This window comes from Pelodiscus sinensis, chromosome 3 (assembly GCF_052426305.1).
Source record: "Pelodiscus sinensis isolate ZL-2025 chromosome 3, ASM5242630v1, whole genome shotgun sequence".
NCBI classification, from domain to species: domain Eukaryota; kingdom Metazoa; phylum Chordata; order Testudines; family Trionychidae; genus Pelodiscus; species Pelodiscus sinensis.
In genome coordinates, this window is record NC_143054.1 from 97,596,628 (window position 1) to 97,610,280 (window position 13,653).

Genomic DNA, 13,653 nt, shown 5'->3' on the forward strand with positions numbered 1-13,653 from the left:
TTCATTTCAGCATTTCAGACTGTGATGGGGTGTGCAAACCTGAAGGGATTAAAGGACAAACCTGGGCCCAGGCAGCCTTTCCCCTCCAGGCCTGCAGAAAATGGTCCAATAGGAGAGAAAGCTTAAAAGGGAGTAAACCGGCTTAGAATAGGTAGGAAGACACACTTTGCCTGAGGGCTCCTGGACAAGGTCCTAAAATGCCCCTGATAAGAAGTCAAAGCCATTGCAAACCTGGGGTAAGGCTAATCCCACCCTCAGATGAGGGACTGAACTGAAAGGACACCTTGCTCTCTGAAGACTATGTTACACAGATGTTCATATGGGCATGCTTGACATTCTTGAAGCTGGGAACAGCACTCTACTGGTCCAGTAAAGAAGTTCAGCCAAGGTAACAAGGGGCAGAATGAGTCTAACTTGGTATCCAAGCTGCACAATACCTCTGAAGACAAGAGTTGTCATAATGACAGGTCAGTAACCCTGGATCCTGGTTAGCCAATGAAAGCATGTCTCCTCTTTTCCAGCTCAAGAAAACCCCTCACAGTCTCTTTCCTAGCCACCTTCCCCTAATAGCATTTTTTTAACAATGAAGGTTGTGGTTACTTATACAACTTTCACTACATATCAAGCTGTGATGGGGTGACTACCCCACACTCACCATGCAGGGTTAAATACAAGCTAGATGGGCCAATTAACCCACTCAGCAGCTGACTGAGGAGACTCAACTGAGGGGTGTATCCTTTAAAGCCCAGGAATTGAATGGAGAAGAGATTGCTGGAGAAAGGAAAGACATACCCAGGAGAAAGGGAGGACTGCAGTCGCTCCCTGGAAAAAGGGAAGAGGCATTTCGGAACTGGTAACCCCAAAAAGAAAAGGCAACCAGAAATGAGGAATGTACAGTTTGTGACCACCTGTGACAGGTTTGATGAAAGTAAATTGTGCAACCACACATGACAGCCATGTGGCAGAGGGAGAAACAGTATCTAGTTCTCCAGGACAACATTCAACCGCATTGACCTGAATCCTTTCTTGTTGTTCAGCTCCTGTCTTCATCCACAACACACCTTCCAACTTCTGCAACAAATGAAGCAGTGATCCTAGAGACAACAGCCTCTTAATTTACATAGCCCTGGTTCATCCCTAGAGCAAGTCCATCCTGTGCACTGAAAGAAGCAGGAGTCCTTGTGGAAAAAAAGTAAGTGGCCATATAATTGACTGTATCCTACTGCATATACATAAAGGGACCAAAGTAAAATTGCATGGCCAACTATAATTCTGGCATTTTCTAACTCTTGCATGCGTGGCTTTGAAGCCTTAACATTATTTTAAAGTCGATTGTTGTCGTTTTTTTAAATGTCCTAATTTAAATATAACCCTGGAAAATCTCCCAGAAATTCCATCATGTGGAACCATTTTGACCTCCATCTTGGGTATTTAGCAGGGTTTGGATTTTAGATACAGTACAGAATCCAGACCTCTATCACTTGAGATAACAGAGTAGCCGATAGCTATAGTAGACTGTTATCCTGGACAAGCCAGTGGGAGTCACGGCTATTTGTTGACAGCAGAGGAATGCAAAGACTCAAGCCTCTTGGATTCAATTCCAGGTTCTGGAAGGCAGTGTTCTCCAGTAGCTGAAGATCTTACTGCCTCTGTGCCCACTGCCTGTAGATCTCTGCCTCTGCTTTGCTCCTGCCCCCAACTTTTGATCTCTGCTCCCATATAACCTCGTGGTACTCCCCCCTGCCCCACTTTTATCCAATCACCTCTCTCTCAAATCATGCCTCCCTCTGGCTCTGTACCTATATATGTTAGAAATAAGGATTAAGAGTATGTTTCATGGTTTTTCCAACAGGAAAAACCAAATTCTCATTCGTTTCAAAGCCCAGGTTCAGAATGCATGAAAGAAAAGCAAACCATGTGTTAATTTTTCCTTTCCTTTGGACAATGCTGTTGAAGTTGGCACTGTCTTGATAGACTAGTGAAACATGGAGGGGTGGAGAGGATGAACAAGAGTGGTATGCATAAGAAGGAAAGATTGCACACATGTGCTGTAAATTCTTCAGCTCAGATTAATGTTTTCCTGTGAATATAATTGGCTGCCTTCTGGTTTAGGCCAGATTACCAGTTATATTTCAGCACAGCTATAAAGTTGAATCTAGATGAAATATTTGAGTAATGGAAGCCAATGTCTGTGAGCTATTCCAGAAAATTATTAAATAAACAAAAAATACTGGAACATCTAACAGCAGAACATAAGCATTACTTTTTGTTCACATATAATATTTAAATTCTACAGCTTCATTCTGACTGACAAAAATAAAGAAACCACAACATTGTGCCAAAAAAGTGGGTTACGATAGCATCACTTTCATATGAATGACGACATAATATTTCTCAATGAAAAACCTATCATAGTTAATCAGGATACCAACAGATTGTCATGGCAAAATAAAACTATGTATTGGTTTGCTACTTAAATGTTCCCATCCTGCATCTGTAGTCAAATATCAGTAGGAGAAGGAAAGGGCTAAGTTCTAGTCCTACTGAAGTCAATGAACCTTTTATTATTGCCTTCAATCACATCAGGATTTGCCCCTGTGGACCATATTCTGAGCTCATTTACACTGGTATAATTTGGGAGTGATAGAACATTTACAGTTATGCAAGTGGCATCAGCATCTGATCTGTAGGTTTAGCCCTACAGGCCAGATTATTTTCCCTATTCTGGCCTATTTCCACTTCTACACAGAACAAAGTGGTCAGGTTCTGGCCCTAACTAGGTAGCTGATAATTCCCTACATATGTACGGAGAAGCTCTAAGTGGACATAAAGTCAAAATAGCTGTCTCCTATGCCAACTACCCTCTTCTGCTCTGGTGTAGGGTACATGGCACAGTGTTTGTGCTCCACTAATTCTGCACTGGCATATGACGTGGTTCCCATTGGAACAGAGTCAACTGGTGTGAACTGGATTTTAATGTGCACTGGGTTAGGGGTAATTTAAGAATTGGAGAATTGCCATTGTCTTCCTCACTGCACCCAGTCTTGCACTCAGCAGATGTCAAAACAAAAGAGAGTCTGGACCTATGTAGGCAGGCAATGCAGAAGGGGTAATAAAATGATATTCATTGCTCCTTTTCAGTACCTTTTATGTTCTCTTCCTGAGTATACAGCTTGGCTGTGTCTAGACTGGCAAGTTTTTCCACAAAATCATCTGCTTTTGAGGAAAAACTTGCCAGCTGTCTACACTGGCCGCTTGAATTTCCGCAAAAGCACTGATGATCTCATGTAAGATCGTCAGTGCTTTTCCGGAAATACTATGCTGCTCCCGTTCGGGCAAAAGTCTTTTTCCGAAAGACTTTTGCGCAAAAGGGCCAGTGTAGACAGCAGAGATTTCTTTTCTGCAATAAAGCTCACAGATCACAGAACTGAGGCTTAGGAAATGCATTGCCATGTGTTTATTCACATCACCTTCAAATTAGCATTGCTTCACTCCGTGCAAATTGGGTTGCATCATACCACATCAAGATTTTGCTTCAAACAGAATCTTAATGAACCTGGGGATCAATTCTGGCTTCCTCCCCGTGGTCCAAGAAGAACTGAAGAGAAAGGAGGTAGCCAGTGGAGTGTATGGTTACCCAGGTCAGCCTCCAACCAGTAGAGGGCTGAATAATTCAGAGTACAGAAAGATGAACTACTAGCCTATGGTCAGAGAGGGAAGCAGGCACAGGAGAGAGCTTGGGGCTGTGTGAGAGAAGGAAAAGCTGACTTCAAGGATCCTGGAACCTTTATAGAAGTTGTGTACTCAAGGCCAAACTGCCCCTTCCATCTCTGCAGCTCTGGCAGTGAGCCAGCTACCCTCACTTCTGGCACCACAGAAGCCCCTGATGAGTGTGTGTGTGTGTGTGTGTAATTGCAGTGCCTTCCTGAGTATTCTGCAGGGGAAGAGATCTGCAGGGCACAGAATTCTCCCAGCAGTATGGCTGTTGAAGTATGATCATGGGGGTTTTCCCCCCTCCCACCGGGCATATGTTTCAATTGTTAACAGGTGGGGCAGTGAGAGGCTTGGCCTCCTACCTCCCCCCTCAGTTCTGGTACCAATGACTGCAGGTAGCTGTAGCTTTATCACCGTTTGTAGAGAGAAGGCCAGGAAGCTTGAGAATAAATACATGAAATAACATGTTATCCTTGTAAAGGAGGAGAGAAGGACTCTTGAAACTGAAAAGTTCCACCTGGATTGTGACTGAGCAATTGGAGACAAATATGTGAAGAGAAGGTGGGTTACTCCCACCAGATATCCTCCCTTGAAGGAGTAGAACAACAGGGAAAAGTCAGTGAGAAGAAATTAATCACAAGCCAGGTGACATATATGCATGTGGGTTTGATTCTGCCTGGTACTGAGCAGCAGTCAATTTCATGCTTGGATACTTTGCTGGATTAGGGTCAAAGTATTGAACACCTTGCAGAAGTTCAGGGTCAAAGAGTTTAGCACCTCGCCAGACATTGTGTGGAAAATGATGGCGACTTGAAGAAAACATCTCTAATAATATCATGGGAAGTATTACAATTGTTTGATATCCCTCATAAAGGTATAGCCAAGCAATTACCAACTTTCATTAGTTTACACTCTGTATATTATCTACCACAATATGGGAAAATGTGATAGCAAGCAATATCTTGGGGTTTGAGAATAGCTGGATCTTCTTTATGGGCCAAATATTATAGTTCTAACTCAGCCATGTCAGTAGGAGCAGTGGGTGCTTACACTGCTAAAAATTGGGCCACTTCTTTTTTAGGAGCCTAACTATGCATGTAGGTGTCTAACTTTAAGAATTCTAGGGTAGGATTCTCAAAAGTACCTAAGGGTACATCTACACTATGGGCTAAAGTTGAATTAAGATATGCAATTTGAGCTACATTAATTGTGCAGCTGAAGTCAAAGTACTTCAGCTTTTGGTGCTGTCTACACAGCAGGAAGTTGAAGGAAGAACACTCTTCCTTCGACTTCCCTTACTCCTTGTGAAATTAGGGTTACAGAAGTCAGAGTAAGAAGCCCATTATTTTGAAATTATTTTGAAATAACGGGCTTGCTGTGTAGACGTGCACTCTGTTATTTTGAAAAAACGCTGCTGGGTAGACATGCCCTTAGGGAATTGAGCTGCAATAAGAATTGAGCTGCAATAAGAATAAGAATCCCATCCTTATGTTTGAAATACTAGCCAGTCCAAGCAGTTTTTATCCAGAGAGGATGATCTATTGTAATTCTGTTACTCAAATAAGATTTTAAATTATTATTCGGTCTGTATTTCTATTTGAGATGTAGGTTGAAGGAAATCATCTGAATGCAAGACATCTGTGCATAAAACACAGCCTCATTTTCTATTCTGAGTTTGTTTTGGGGTGGGGTTAAGTTCAATATTTGTGACTCTATGCCTGCATCTTATTCCATTTCAAGTTGCTTTCAAACCTCACCAAAGAAAGGAGCGGAAAAAAGAATTCACATTGCAAAGTGAAATAAAATGTATAATGAAGGAAATCAAACAATGTTTGTGCATCAAGTCTGACCGAACCTCTTCCCAGGAGGAATGTATCTTGTCAGTGATCAGACTGAGCCATGATCTGTTTCGTTTTACTTTACCCTATATGTCAGTGGCAGAAGAAAACAAACAACCACCAATCTTGATAATTGTGAAGTTGGTGTAATCATTCAGTGCAGATGAATTCTAATAAGCTTGTTCTACCTTCACAGTAGTCTAAAATATCGTCTTCTCAGGGAACTTACAAATATATGGTTTTTTGCGAGTTACATTAAATAATAAGAGGCAAGCCAGAAAATCATTGTGATGAGGGTTTAAAGGCTTCCCTTTATATCCAATATAATTTGCAAAAAACCAAATCTTTGTAGGTTCCCTGAGAACATATAGCACTGGGTTTAGTTTTGGCTTCATGAAACTTCAGAAGCTGATGAGTTATGAATTTGATGTTTGTGTTTTTCTGCTATAAATTAGCACATCACCATACATTTTCTAAATAAGAAGCTCACGTGTGTCTCACAAAACTTTAAAAACACTGGACCACGAGAGGCCAATATGAGAAGACTGAGTATTCTCAGTCTATAATATAGGTAAAATATAGGTAAAGAGCTACTCTGATTCTTATCCTTCTATCTTCATTGTCAAATACACGTTGGATGAGATTCTGTGCTCTGCCTCCAACAGGCATAGCCCAGAAATTGCAGCCAAGGGAGAAAGGGAGCTGTAATGGCTTTAAGCCACATATTTGCCTTCCTTTTCCTGTGCTGCTCTAAGGGCTGCAGAAGCCCCCTAAGTAGTTTTTCCTGGGAGCAGTCTAAGTTATGTCAGCCTGCCTGGGTTGCTCTGTGGGCTTCAGCAGGTAATTCTCCTTGGGACTAGGTCTGAAGACCTAAACAAATGAAATGTCCACTGATGTCAATAGCAGTTTGGTTTGGTAAGGACTGTGGGTTTGGGCTCATTAATATGAGTGGGTGGTATGCCCACAAATTAATCCTGGATGTGATTTGTGCCCATTAAAAAGACTCATTTATGCTAGGGACTGCAAAACTAAATAGTAAGAGATGGTATCTGCCCAACGGAGTTATAATTTAAAAAGACAAGAAAGCTAGAGCGGGAGAAAGGGAATATTATCCCCTGTCCTAGTGCAGTTCTTAGACAATAGGCACATTTTTGTGCTCACACTTTCAATGGCAATGCAAGTACTTTGTTTTGAAACTGTCAGACAATGGGACCACAGGAAGTGCTATTCTATTTTTACCCTTTACTATAGAGGCATAGTTGGTTCAAGCACATAGTCTGATTTTGACCAGTGTCTTCCCTTGGGGAAGAGGGAAAATTACCCATAATGTATCTAGCCAGTTTTACGAGAACAAGAGGGAATTTCCTTCCTCAGCCTAACAGGGAACATTTTATGTCATAAAATAGGAGGTTAGATTACCCTTATCATAATTTTAGTTTGCATAGTTACAGATGCTGCTGACAGTCATAAAATTATCCAGCTCTTTTAAAAATCCAGCCACAATATATTATCTTAATGACCATCTATGGCAATGAACTTCACATATTAACCAAATGTTGAGAAAAGTGGGAATTTTCTTTTGCTTGTTCTAAATGTACTGCCCTTTATTGTTATGGGAAAACAACAGACTTGTCACAGTTTAGCTTTAGATTGCATGGTCAGGTATGTTTCAGTTCTTCCCTGGATCAAGAATAGTTTCAGAAAACACCAATGCAGTTTGATTTTTTTTTAAATCATTGTAGCTGCTATACTGATTTACAAAAATATGAACTAAGATGAGGCTTAAAGCTCTTCATCTGCTGGTGGCCTCCTGGGATCGAATTGTTCTTCCCATCATCCCCTTTGTCAGCACTACACTGTGTCTAATTATTCACCTTTTAGGGCTATCAAAAGATATTTATTTTCAGAATAACCTAATGAGGTCAAAACCAACACTGTTGTACTCTGTCACCCACTGGGATGCTACGGGGGGAGAAGAGAATGATTGTATTAACTCGCTATGCACATTTCATGTGACTGTCTGATGAATTGTCTGACCAGTTTAGGAATCCAGGAAAGGTATCGTAAATAACTCCTTCACACTCCCTCTGACTTTCTAATAAGGCTATTGCAGAACAGTTATAACACTGTGATCCACCTCCTGTTTCTGAAATAATTGTTTTTTTCACGCAACTCCAAGTCTGCTTGGAAGGGGTTATTTACGCTGACTCATGTTTTATGCCATTGAAGCAATTAAGTGGAGCTTTACAAATAATGTCCTTGCCCTCTGAAGTTTCTGTTGACAACAATTGGGGCCCTTTGCACAAATATGTCTTCTTACAAAGGGGTAGGCTGAGCCTTGCTTCTACCACTGCATAAGGGCAGAATATTTCTGTATCTCCACAGCGGAAGCTGTAGGAAAGAACTGTGACTTGCAGAGACAAAATTCCTGCTCTGCTCCCCACGTACCCTCAGGAGGAAATAACACAGATCACTCCTTTACCTCACACAGATTAATCCCTTCACCTTGCTCTTATGTCCTGCCAAATCAAATGACTGGTGCACTGGTGGGGCAAAACCAAAACCATCAATTGTCCCTCCCTTTTCATCCATTTCTGGGAATATGAGGTGTGTGGCCCCATTTTACACCTCCTCCCCAGGCTAAGATGTGGACATCTCACAAATGGAGAGGAGGAAGAGGGGCATTACTCTCATTGTATGTGGCTGCAATTAGGGCCAGGCAAACTCTGACCCAAAGATACTTGGTACTTTTACCAAATACTATAGCTGTATATAAGAGAGGGATGGGTGATCTTTATAGTCACTAACCCCATTTGTGTATGTGAGCTAAGATTACAATATGTGAAATTAACTCTTACACTTCAGTGAATAAATTGGCCACCTGCTGGCCACCTACTGGAAACAGGAAGGAATCTATCCTATGTACAATAAGATGGTCCATTATGGTCAGGTAGTTCCTGAAGCTGGCTTTAAGATTAGATAGACAAATTCCTATATCCAGTTATTTTAAATTGGTGGGATAATATGAAGTAATAAGTATATATTAGTCTTAAAGCATGCAAAGAATATTTGTATCTATATCTTTTTTTCAATCACAGAGAGGCCACAGTAAACAATATCTTATCCATGCTCATATATTCAATAGGTGCTCTAGTCCATGGAGTTTTGCTATTGACTCTATAGGAACAAGATCAGCCTTTAATAGCACATATCTGTATTATGAATCTCTAGTACTTTATGCAAATTGAAGAGACTGCCTCAAGAAGTGAAAAAGGCTTCTGGCACATTGTAAGAGATTTTGAATGACAGCTCTATGGAAGTAAGCTTCCCTCTCTCAATTGTACTGTGGCCTAAGTTGCAGGCCATCCCGCAAAAATGTCCATATTCATATTAATATTGTACCTTGCTCTTCTGTGTAACCTCTTTTTTAAATTAAAGACTATGAAAGCAAACAAGTCAATTATTGTATTTGTTTCCTTCATGAGAAAACACTAGCAAAAGAAGGCCTACTTAAGGATTATTTATCTGGTTGACAATGCACATCAGAAAAGTGTAAATTCTAAAGTATACAAATTATGTTGTGCACTAACTTGGTCAGATTCTGCTGGTGCAAATTACACATTCCCTAGTGTGCACTGATAAAGTAGTGTTGAGTGTTTAACACACAATAAGGACTTTTAATGCATTCCACAGCATACACATGGATCAGGTAGTACACAATACATTGGTGCGCAATAGAATTCACTTCCATCCAGTGTTCATTGCCGGGCCAGGTAGACCAGCCCAATGATAAAGACCTGTGATGAGTCTTCATTAAGACAAAGTATTTTTTTTCTTACTATGTTTAATTTAATTTCCCATGGCCACACTGTTTTTCATGGTTTTATAAAACTGAACAATGTAAACCTGTTTTATTTATTTAAGGGAATGTGTTTTTTGCCTAAGTAAAAAAGCTGTGGTTTATTGCAAAGTTTAATGAAAAATGTGTTTATTTCATAAAGAATGTGTGTTCATTTAATATCCTTTTATGGACCTATAATTTATATGTCACCTATTAGAACAGGTAAATATTAAAATAAAGCTTACTGGTCTAATATATATAAAAACATATTAGACTTAATATATTGTAAAAAGCATAATAAAAGTGAAAATAGAATTAAAATATAAATCAGAGAACAGTTTTTGACATTTCTATTACAACACTTCACTTTTTTATTGTGATAATGTTACTCCAAAAAGAAAATATCAGGAATGTTCACACCTGATGCTTTGGGTTATTTCAAATCTGTGTTTGGTATTTCAAAATGAAACCTGAATTTTACATTAGCATTGGAGGAGTTCTGTTCAGCATTTTCAATAGAACCTTCTTATTTAGGGTCCAATTCTGATGTTGTCACTCCAATTTGCTTGTACTTTACTCCACAAATTGTCTCTTTGACTTTGTTGGATCTTCATATGAAATAAGGGGCTGAGTGAGAAAAGAGTGTGAAAATTTAGTGCTTCATAAACACTTGCATTCTGGTTAAATTGCAGTCAAACTCTCCTGTATAAAGCAGCCTTGCTAACCTGACAAATTATGAAGTGAAAGCTCACCAAAGTGAGGTGGGGGAACAGAAGAAATGTGTGAGCTAGCAATCACCAAGCCTATTAAAGTACTCCGAAATCTCACCCTGAGGATTCACAATAATTCCTGATGTTTTGGCTTGGCCAAGAGGCAGGTTGGTGAGGCAAGAGTGGTGGGGAAGAGGAGGCGAGGGGGAGGGATGACCCTGGAAACAAAATATTGGTTTTACACCACAGGATATCTGTTACAGGGGAATTTCTTCTGGCGCCAGCAGGTATTTGAGCAGGCAGCTGGATGGATCCCAAAGGGGGTGGGGGGAGGAGAAAAAAATGGAGATGGAAGTTTGTGGAGGAGGTTGGGGGGATCAAGGCATTAAACTTTAAAACTGTTTGCACAACCTGTGATAATTAGACCACAAGGTTTCGGGTACGCGATGTGTGTGTTTTTCCACCCTACCCCCCCCCCCGTCTGAGAGGGTAGAGGACCAATCATAAAGAAATACCAGATTCCCTCCCTAAGCACTAATGTGTAAATCTTCAGACCTATAGCAAGTATCCAGTTTATGGAATGTTTTTGTTCATGTGAACTGGATTGTTTGATCATGTGAGTGATTTTTAGAGCCCTCTAGGGGTTCCAACAGCATCTCTAGAGCAGCATGGCAGAGTGGACCCCTGTTCATGGGCAGACTATTTGGGCCTATTGTTAGTGACATTGCCAAGTAGCAATCATGCAATATCCTATCATGGATCAATAAAGTTTCACCCTAAAAGTCACTGTTTAGCAAAGATTTGCTCTCTATGGGTTTGGAAAGAGGGATCTTCTTTGGAGGTCTGACAGCTGATTCATTAAACTGGAGCTGTCCACTGAAGTGCTCCGTAAAAGTGACTCTGATTTATTTGGATTTGTCACTATAAAGGTATTTGGAGACAGCTATTTATCCAATGGGATTCTTGACAAATTGGCCGAGTGGTCTGCGCAGTGCACAGGGAGGACAGTCTCCTATGACCCTTCGCATGGGCTTAGATGAGACCAGGTAACAGCTTCTCTGCCTGATCACAAACATGCACAGAGATCACATCATCTGTAAAGCCTGCTCTGCCCACTGAGGAGTTAGTCACCCCCAGTTCAGCAAAGGACTTAAGCACATGCTTAACACTATTTATGTGCTTAAGTGCTTTGCTAAATAGGGATGGATTTAGCCACAAGATCAAATGCATTGTTGAACACAAGCCTTACAAAGACATTGGTTTAAATGGTGTCAGAATTTACAAAATGCCTGGATAAACTGTGGTGGATTCTCCATCAATGGAAATTTTAAAATCAAGACTGGGATGTTTGGTAAGAGATCTGCTCTTATTCAAAAAGGAATAAATACATTTAGGAATGTTCTGTGGCCTGTGTTATACAGGTACTCAATCCTGATGATCAAAGTTGTCCCTTCTGGCTTTCTAATCTATAATTTTATAACCTATAACTGTTAGGATCAGCTTGAAATCTAATGTTATTGATAGTGTACTTTAACCCTCTCCTTCCTCCTGTCTCCTTCTGCTACTTACATCAATTCCCATGCTTCCATGGAAAAAAGCAAGGGTTAGAATCTGCTGCTACTTTTTGAAATCACCTTTCAGAAAAATCTCATTAAAATCTCTATCTTTGATACCTCTCTCTTATTACCTAGCCCACTGAGCACTTGGCCACTGCTGGTGTGTTATAGAAACTGTACCACTTTCCAGCACAAATTTTTTCTGTCCTGCCTTCTGCTCACTGCCACTGGATTTCATTAAACAAATAACTAATACTTAATTTGTGTCCAGAGTGCTGGTCCAAGTCAGTAAGAAAGATGAAAAATATATTAATAAAGATAAATAGAGAAATGCTCCAAATGAATAACACCCCATTATGTTGCCATTATGTGAGGTGTTTAACTTTATACAGCCCAATTCTTCTCTCACTTACACCAGTATAAATAAGGAGTAGGTTCACACATTTCAATGGGATAAGATTGGTATAAAACTGATGCAACTGAGAGAAGAATGAAGCTTAATGAAATCTAAACGTAGAGCTGGGCAAATAACTGATTTCTTAGACTGGTAACCAAACCTTAAAAAAATCATTTAGCGTCTCCCTGAAATCATTTAAAAAAAATGTTAATCTAAAAGTTAGGGGTGGGGTGAAATTCATTCCAGACCAAAGAAAATGTTTTTTTCCAGACAGAATTAAAATTTGCATTTTGCTTTCAATTTTTAATCATTATAAACAATAATAAAATTGAAGTGAAATTTGAAACAAAAAACCATTTTGCTTCTATTTGTGAAATATTTCAGTTGACCCAAATCTGCATCAAGTGAAAAAAGTTTAGCCTGAAAACTTCACCTATCTCTAATCTAAAGTAATGTGCCAAGAGACACATGACTTAAAGTATAAAAAAGGGAACTTCGTACTACCTTTATTCATTGTGAGTAGTAATGTACCCCTCAGGTAGTCTTACTTATGGATTAAGGTACTAAGTGTGACTAAGGAGGGCAGATTCTGGTCCTAAATAAATCACTTTATCTAGCCATTAATTTAGCAAAGCCAGGATTTTTAAATATCATGCTAAATGTTTTCTGAGTGTGAAAAAACACAGAATCTAGTCAGGAGCTGGAGATAGTGTGAGCTATGGGTGTTCAACTAGGATGCTCTTTTCACCCTGCTTGGTGGTTGGATGATTTCAACTTGGGGGTTTTGCATGGCAATCTGTCTTGCTAAAAGTCAGGGTAAGATAAACTGTATTCTGTCTCTAATTTCTGCAAGAAAGAAAACAATTGAATGACTGATCATTCATCACTGCATTTCCCCTCTCGCTCCCCAACACCTCTATGTATCCCAACATGTATTCCAGAGTTGTTTTGCCTTCCTTATTTAAAGTGAAAACAAAGATTTTAGAGTAATTTGTGTGTATTTTACAATTATCTTTAATAAAAACTGTTGGAGAGAATTAGTGATTCATTTTGGTGAGAATGATACTTGCCCCTCTTCATAAAGAATTTTCAGATCTACTAAAGAAATGTACCATATAAATAACAGTACTGCTGTTGTCGTATTTGCCATCTATACTTACATGTCAACAACATAAAAATAACACTAACATTAAAGAGCTACATTTGCAAAATCATCCTCTCAAATTGTGCCCACTTGTATTCACAGCTACAAATTGTTTACACAGAAAATCAAACCTGTATGCACAAATACAGTTTATGGACATTCAAAGTTGAATTTTTTTCATATTTAATTGTAAAAAAAAAAGTGAGTATAATTTTACAGCCCATTTAGAAGCCTCTTTGAAAATTTGAACACATATCAGCTGTTAGGATCACTTCAAAAATCCTGGAAGACAGCTTAGAAAGTTCACAAAGGCAGAGTTGTTAAGAGATGCTGCAGACTGAGAAGAAAAAGATAGATAATGAAGAAAAATGGACAAATGCAGAATGTATGTGGAGAAGAAAGGAAGTGTATATGGAGCTATTCAAACTAGAAAATAGAAACAACAAAGTTTCC

General features: G+C 39.5%; 1 long non-coding RNA gene across 1 annotated transcript in view; it reads left to right on the forward strand.

Annotated features, from left to right (window-relative positions):
• LOC112543581 (uncharacterized) overlaps positions 1-13,653 on the forward strand; it is a 115,586-nt gene that overhangs the window by 94,316 nt on the left and 7,617 nt on the right. The window contains exon 2 of the long non-coding RNA XR_012902674.2: positions 1,038-1,192. This is a non-coding gene — a long non-coding RNA (uncharacterized LOC112543581). The remainder of the gene's footprint in view (positions 1-1,037; positions 1,193-13,653) is intronic.